Below are 7,500 nucleotides of genomic sequence, written 5' to 3'. Positions count from 1 at the left end.
AGGGTTAGGGTTAGGGTTAGGGTTAGGGTTAGGGTTAGGGTTAGGGTTAGGGTTAGGGTTAGGGTTAGGGTTAGGGTTAGGGTTAGGGTTAGGGTTAGGGTTAGGGTTAGGGTTAGGGTTAGGGTTAGGGTTAGGGTTAGGGTTAGGGTTAGGGTTAGGGTTAGGGTTAGGGTTAGGGTTAGGGTTAGGGTTAGGGTTAGGGTTAGGGTTAGGGTTAGGGTTAGGGTTAGGGTTAGGGTTAGGGTTAGGGTTAGGGTTAGGGTTAGGGTTAGGGTTAGGGTTAGGGTTAGGGTTAGGGTTAGGGTTAGGGTTAGGGTTAGGGTTAGGGTTAGGGTTAGGGTTAGGGTTAGGGTTAGGGTTAGGGTTAGGGTTAGGGTTAGGGTTAGGGTTAGGGTTAGGGTTAGGGTTAGGGTTAGGGTTAGGGTTAGGGTTAGGGTTAGGGTTAGGGTTAGGGTTAGGGTTAGGGTTAGGGTTAGGGTTAGGGTTAGGGTTAGGGTTAGGGTTAGGGTTAGGGTTAGGGTTAGGGTTAGGGTTAGGGTTAGGGTTAGGGTTAGGGTTAGGGTTAGGGTTAGGGTTAGGGTTAGGGTTAGGGTTAGGGTTAGGGTTAGGGTTAGGGTTAGGGTTAGGGTTAGGGTTAGGGTTAGGGTTAGGGTTAGGGTTAGGGTTAGGGTTAGGGTTAGGGTTAGGGTTAGGGTTAGGGTTAGGGTTAGGGTTAGGGTTAGGGTTAGGGTTAGGGTTAGGGTTAGGGTTAGGGTTAGGGTTAGGGTTAGGGTTAGGGTTAGGGTTAGGGTTAGGGTTAGGGTTAGGGTTAGGGTTAGGGTTAGGGTTAGGGTTAGGGTTAGGGTTAGGGTTAGGGTTAGGGTTAGGGTTAGGGTTAGGGTTAGGGTTAGGGTTAGGGTTAGGGTTAGGGTTAGGGTTAGGGTTAGGGTTAGGGTTAGGGTTAGGGTTAGGGTTAGGGTTAGGGTTAGGGTTAGGGTTAGGGTTAGGGTTAGGGTTAGGGTTAGGGTTAGGGTTAGGGTTAGGGTTAGGGTTAGGGTTAGGGTTAGGGTTAGGGTTAGGGTTAGGGTTAGGGTTAGGGTTAGGGTTAGGGTTAGGGTTAGGGTTAGGGTTAGGGTTAGGGTTAGGGTTAGGGTTAGGGTTAGGGTTAGGGTTAGGGTTAGGGTTAGGGTTAGGGTTAGGGTTAGGGTTAGGGTTAGGGTTAGGGTTAGGGTTAGGGTTAGGGTTAGGGTTAGGGTTAGGGTTAGGGTTAGGGTTAGGGTTAGGGTTAGGGTTAGGGTTAGGGTTAGGGTTAGGGTTAGGGTTAGGGTTAGGGTTAGGGTTAGGGTTAGGGTTAGGGTTAGGGTTAGGGTTAGGGTTAGGGTTAGGGTTAGGGTTAGGGTTAGGGTTAGGGTTAGGGTTAGGGTTAGGGTTAGGGTTAGGGTTAGGGTTAGGGTTAGGGTTAGGGTTAGGGTTAGGGTTAGGGTTAGGGTTAGGGTTAGGGTTAGGGTTAGGGTTAGGGTTAGGGTTAGGGTTAGGGTTAGGGTTAGGGTTAGGGTTAGGGTTAGGGTTAGGGTTAGGGTTAGGGTTAGGGTTAGGGTTAGGGTTAGGGTTAGGGTTAGGGTTAGGGTTAGGGTTAGGGTTAGGGTTAGGGTTAGGGTTAGGGTTAGGGTTAGGGTTAGGGTTAGGGTTAGGGTTAGGGTTAGGGTTAGGGTTAGGGTTAGGGTTAGGGTTAGGGTTAGGGTTAGGGTTAGGGTTAGGGTTAGGGTTAGGGTTAGGGTTAGGGTTAGGGTTAGGGTTAGGGTTAGGGTTAGGGTTAGGGTTAGGGTTAGGGTTAGGGTTAGGGTTAGGGTTAGGGTTAGGGTTAGGGTTAGGGTTAGGGTTAGGGTTAGGGTTAGGGTTAGGGTTAGGGTTAGGGTTAGGGTTAGGGTTAGGGTTAGGGTTAGGGTTAGGGTTAGGGTTAGGGTTAGGGTTAGGGTTAGGGTTAGGGTTAGGGTTAGGGTTAGGGTTAGGGTTAGGGTTAGGGTTAGGGTTAGGGTTAGGGTTAGGGTTAGGGTTAGGGTTAGGGTTAGGGTTAGGGTTAGGGTTAGGGTTAGGGTTAGGGTTAGGGTTAGGGTTAGGGTTAGGGTTAGGGTTAGGGTTAGGGTTAGGGTTAGGGTTAGGGTTAGGGTTAGGGTTAGGGTTAGGGTTAGGGTTAGGGTTAGGGTTAGGGTTAGGGTTAGGGTTAGGGTTAGGGTTAGGGTTAGGGTTAGGGTTAGGGTTAGGGTTAGGGTTAGGGTTAGGGTTAGGGTTAGGGTTAGGGTTAGGGTTAGGGTTAGGGTTAGGGTTAGGGTTAGGGTTAGGGTTAGGGTTAGGGTTAGGGTTAGGGTTAGGGTTAGGGTTAGGGTTAGGGTTAGGGTTAGGGTTAGGGTTAGGGTTAGGGTTAGGGTTAGGGTTAGGGTTAGGGTTAGGGTTAGGGTTAGGGTTAGGGTTAGGGTTAGGGTTAGGGTTAGGGTTAGGGTTAGGGTTAGGGTTAGGGTTAGGGTTAGGGTTAGGGTTAGGGTTAGGGTTAGGGTTAGGGTTAGGGTTAGGGTTAGGGTTAGGGTTAGGGTTAGGGTTAGGGTTAGGGTTAGGGTTAGGGTTAGGGTTAGGGTTAGGGTTAGGGTTAGGGTTAGGGTTAGGGTTAGGGTTAGGGTTAGGGTTAGGGTTAGGGTTAGGGTTAGGGTTAGGGTTAGGGTTAGGGTTAGGGTTAGGGTTAGGGTTAGGGTTAGGGTTAGGGTTAGGGTTAGGGTTAGGGTTAGGGTTAGGGTTAGGGTTAGGGTTAGGGTTAGGGTTAGGGTTAGGGTTAGGGTTAGGGTTAGGGTTAGGGTTAGGGTTAGGGTTAGGGTTAGGGTTAGGGTTAGGGTTAGGGTTAGGGTTAGGGTTAGGGTTAGGGTTAGGGTTAGGGTTAGGGTTAGGGTTAGGGTTAGGGTTAGGGTTAGGGTTAGGGTTAGGGTTAGGGTTAGGGTTAGGGTTAGGGTTAGGGTTAGGGTTAGGGTTAGGGTTAGGGTTAGGGTTAGGGTTAGGGTTAGGGTTAGGGTTAGGGTTAGGGTTAGGGTTAGGGTTAGGGTTAGGGTTAGGGTTAGGGTTAGGGTTAGGGTTAGGGTTAGGGTTAGGGTTAGGGTTAGGGTTAGGGTTAGGGTTAGGGTTAGGGTTAGGGTTAGGGTTAGGGTTAGGGTTAGGGTTAGGGTTAGGGTTAGGGTTAGGGTTAGGGTTAGGGTTAGGGTTAGGGTTAGGGTTAGGGTTAGGGTTAGGGTTAGGGTTAGGGTTAGGGTTAGGGTTAGGGTTAGGGTTAGGGTTAGGGTTAGGGTTAGGGTTAGGGTTAGGGTTAGGGTTAGGGTTAGGGTTAGGGTTAGGGTTAGGGTTAGGGTTAGGGTTAGGGTTAGGGTTAGGGTTAGGGTTAGGGTTAGGGTTAGGGTTAGGGTTAGGGTTAGGGTTAGGGTTAGGGTTAGGGTTAGGGTTAGGGTTAGGGTTAGGGTTAGGGTTAGGGTTAGGGTTAGGGTTAGGGTTAGGGTTAGGGTTAGGGTTAGGGTTAGGGTTAGGGTTAGGGTTAGGGTTAGGGTTAGGGTTAGGGTTAGGGTTAGGGTTAGGGTTAGGGTTAGGGTTAGGGTTAGGGTTAGGGTTAGGGTTAGGGTTAGGGTTAGGGTTAGGGTTAGGGTTAGGGTTAGGGTTAGGGTTAGGGTTAGGGTTAGGGTTAGGGTTAGGGTTAGGGTTAGGGTTAGGGTTAGGGTTAGGGTTAGGGTTAGGGTTAGGGTTAGGGTTAGGGTTAGGGTTAGGGTTAGGGTTAGGGTTAGGGTTAGGGTTAGGGTTAGGGTTAGGGTTAGGGTTAGGGTTAGGGTTAGGGTTAGGGTTAGGGTTAGGGTTAGGGTTAGGGTTAGGGTTAGGGTTAGGGTTAGGGTTAGGGTTAGGGTTAGGGTTAGGGTTAGGGTTAGGGTTAGGGTTAGGGTTAGGGTTAGGGTTAGGGTTAGGGTTAGGGTTAGGGTTAGGGTTAGGGTTAGGGTTAGGGTTAGGGTTAGGGTTAGGGTTAGGGTTAGGGTTAGGGTTAGGGTTAGGGTTAGGGTTAGGGTTAGGGTTAGGGTTAGGGTTAGGGTTAGGGTTAGGGTTAGGGTTAGGGTTAGGGTTAGGGTTAGGGTTAGGGTTAGGGTTAGGGTTAGGGTTAGGGTTAGGGTTAGGGTTAGGGTTAGGGTTAGGGTTAGGGTTAGGGTTAGGGTTAGGGTTAGGGTTAGGGTTAGGGTTAGGGTTAGGGTTAGGGTTAGGGTTAGGGTTAGGGTTAGGGTTAGGGTTAGGGTTAGGGTTAGGGTTAGGGTTAGGGTTAGGGTTAGGGTTAGGGTTAGGGTTAGGGTTAGGGTTAGGGTTAGGGTTAGGGTTAGGGTTAGGGTTAGGGTTAGGGTTAGGGTTAGGGTTAGGGTTAGGGTTAGGGTTAGGGTTAGGGTTAGGGTTAGGGTTAGGGTTAGGGTTAGGGTTAGGGTTAGGGTTAGGGTTAGGGTTAGGGTTAGGGTTAGGGTTAGGGTTAGGGTTAGGGTTAGGGTTAGGGTTAGGGTTAGGGTTAGGGTTAGGGTTAGGGTTAGGGTTAGGGTTAGGGTTAGGGTTAGGGTTAGGGTTAGGGTTAGGGTTAGGGTTAGGGTTAGGGTTAGGGTTAGGGTTAGGGTTAGGGTTAGGGTTAGGGTTAGGGTTAGGGTTAGGGTTAGGGTTAGGGTTAGGGTTAGGGTTAGGGTTAGGGTTAGGGTTAGGGTTAGGGTTAGGGTTAGGGTTAGGGTTAGGGTTAGGGTTAGGGTTAGGGTTAGGGTTAGGGTTAGGGTTAGGGTTAGGGTTAGGGTTAGGGTTAGGGTTAGGGTTAGGGTTAGGGTTAGGGTTAGGGTTAGGGTTAGGGTTAGGGTTAGGGTTAGGGTTAGGGTTAGGGTTAGGGTTAGGGTTAGGGTTAGGGTTAGGGTTAGGGTTAGGGTTAGGGTTAGGGTTAGGGTTAGGGTTAGGGTTAGGGTTAGGGTTAGGGTTAGGGTTAGGGTTAGGGTTAGGGTTAGGGTTAGGGTTAGGGTTAGGGTTAGGGTTAGGGTTAGGGTTAGGGTTAGGGTTAGGGTTAGGGTTAGGGTTAGGGTTAGGGTTAGGGTTAGGGTTAGGGTTAGGGTTAGGGTTAGGGTTAGGGTTAGGGTTAGGGTTAGGGTTAGGGTTAGGGTTAGGGTTAGGGTTAGGGTTAGGGTTAGGGTTAGGGTTAGGGTTAGGGTTAGGGTTAGGGTTAGGGTTAGGGTTAGGGTTAGGGTTAGGGTTAGGGTTAGGGTTAGGGTTAGGGTTAGGGTTAGGGTTAGGGTTAGGGTTAGGGTTAGGGTTAGGGTTAGGGTTAGGGTTAGGGTTAGGGTTAGGGTTAGGGTTAGGGTTAGGGTTAGGGTTAGGGTTAGGGTTAGGGTTAGGGTTAGGGTTAGGGTTAGGGTTAGGGTTAGGGTTAGGGTTAGGGTTAGGGTTAGGGTTAGGGTTAGGGTTAGGGTTAGGGTTAGGGTTAGGGTTAGGGTTAGGGTTAGGGTTAGGGTTAGGGTTAGGGTTAGGGTTAGGGTTAGGGTTAGGGTTAGGGTTAGGGTTAGGGTTAGGGTTAGGGTTAGGGTTAGGGTTAGGGTTAGGGTTAGGGTTAGGGTTAGGGTTAGGGTTAGGGTTAGGGTTAGGGTTAGGGTTAGGGTTAGGGTTAGGGTTAGGGTTAGGGTTAGGGTTAGGGTTAGGGTTAGGGTTAGGGTTAGGGTTAGGGTTAGGGTTAGGGTTAGGGTTAGGGTTAGGGTTAGGGTTAGGGTTAGGGTTAGGGTTAGGGTTAGGGTTAGGGTTAGGGTTAGGGTTAGGGTTAGGGTTAGGGTTAGGGTTAGGGTTAGGGTTAGGGTTAGGGTTAGGGTTAGGGTTAGGGTTAGGGTTAGGGTTAGGGTTAGGGTTAGGGTTAGGGTTAGGGTTAGGGTTAGGGTTAGGGTTAGGGTTAGGGTTAGGGTTAGGGTTAGGGTTAGGGTTAGGGTTAGGGTTAGGGTTAGGGTTAGGGTTAGGGTTAGGGTTAGGGTTAGGGTTAGGGTTAGGGTTAGGGTTAGGGTTAGGGTTAGGGTTAGGGTTAGGGTTAGGGTTAGGGTTAGGGTTAGGGTTAGGGTTAGGGTTAGGGTTAGGGTTAGGGTTAGGGTTAGGGTTAGGGTTAGGGTTAGGGTTAGGGTTAGGGTTAGGGTTAGGGTTAGGGTTAGGGTTAGGGTTAGGGTTAGGGTTAGGGTTAGGGTTAGGGTTAGGGTTAGGGTTAGGGTTAGGGTTAGGGTTAGGGTTAGGGTTAGGGTTAGGGTTAGGGTTAGGGTTAGGGTTAGGGTTAGGGTTAGGGTTAGGGTTAGGGTTAGGGTTAGGGTTAGGGTTAGGGTTAGGGTTAGGGTTAGGGTTAGGGTTAGGGTTAGGGTTAGGGTTAGGGTTAGGGTTAGGGTTAGGGTTAGGGTTAGGGTTAGGGTTAGGGTTAGGGTTAGGGTTAGGGTTAGGGTTAGGGTTAGGGTTAGGGTTAGGGTTAGGGTTAGGGTTAGGGTTAGGGTTAGGGTTAGGGTTAGGGTTAGGGTTAGGGTTAGGGTTAGGGTTAGGGTTAGGGTTAGGGTTAGGGTTAGGGTTAGGGTTAGGGTTAGGGTTAGGGTTAGGGTTAGGGTTAGGGTTAGGGTTAGGGTTAGGGTTAGGGTTAGGGTTAGGGTTAGGGTTAGGGTTAGGGTTAGGGTTAGGGTTAGGGTTAGGGTTAGGGTTAGGGTTAGGGTTAGGGTTAGGGTTAGGGTTAGGGTTAGGGTTAGGGTTAGGGTTAGGGTTAGGGTTAGGGTTAGGGTTAGGGTTAGGGTTAGGGTTAGGGTTAGGGTTAGGGTTAGGGTTAGGGTTAGGGTTAGGGTTAGGGTTAGGGTTAGGGTTAGGGTTAGGGTTAGGGTTAGGGTTAGGGTTAGGGTTAGGGTTAGGGTTAGGGTTAGGGTTAGGGTTAGGGTTAGGGTTAGGGTTAGGGTTAGGGTTAGGGTTAGGGTTAGGGTTAGGGTTAGGGTTAGGGTTAGGGTTAGGGTTAGGGTTAGGGTTAGGGTTAGGGTTAGGGTTAGGGTTAGGGTTAGGGTTAGGGTTAGGGTTAGGGTTAGGGTTAGGGTTAGGGTTAGGGTTAGGGTTAGGGTTAGGGTTAGGGTTAGGGTTAGGGTTAGGGTTAGGGTTAGGGTTAGGGTTAGGGTTAGGGTTAGGGTTAGGGTTAGGGTTAGGGTTAGGGTTAGGGTTAGGGTTAGGGTTAGGGTTAGGGTTAGGGTTAGGGTTAGGGTTAGGGTTAGGGTTAGGGTTAGGGTTAGGGTTAGGGTTAGGGTTAGGGTTAGGGTTAGGGTTAGGGTTAGGGTTAGGGTTAGGGTTAGGGTTAGGGTTAGGGTTAGGGTTAGGGTTAGGGTTAGGGTTAGGGTTAGGGTTAGGGTTAGGGTTAGGGTTAGGGTTAGGGTTAGGGTTAGGGTTAGGGTTAGGGTTAGGGTTAGGGTTAGGGTTAGGGTTAGGGTTAGGGTTAGGGTTAGGGTTAGGGTT

The sequence above is a fragment of the Vanacampus margaritifer genome, unplaced genomic scaffold, assembly GCF_051991255.1.
Source record: "Vanacampus margaritifer isolate UIUO_Vmar unplaced genomic scaffold, RoL_Vmar_1.0 HiC_scaffold_30, whole genome shotgun sequence".
In the NCBI taxonomy this organism is placed as follows: domain Eukaryota; kingdom Metazoa; phylum Chordata; class Actinopteri; order Syngnathiformes; family Syngnathidae; genus Vanacampus; species Vanacampus margaritifer.
Note: the sequence above shows the minus strand (reverse complement) of the source record.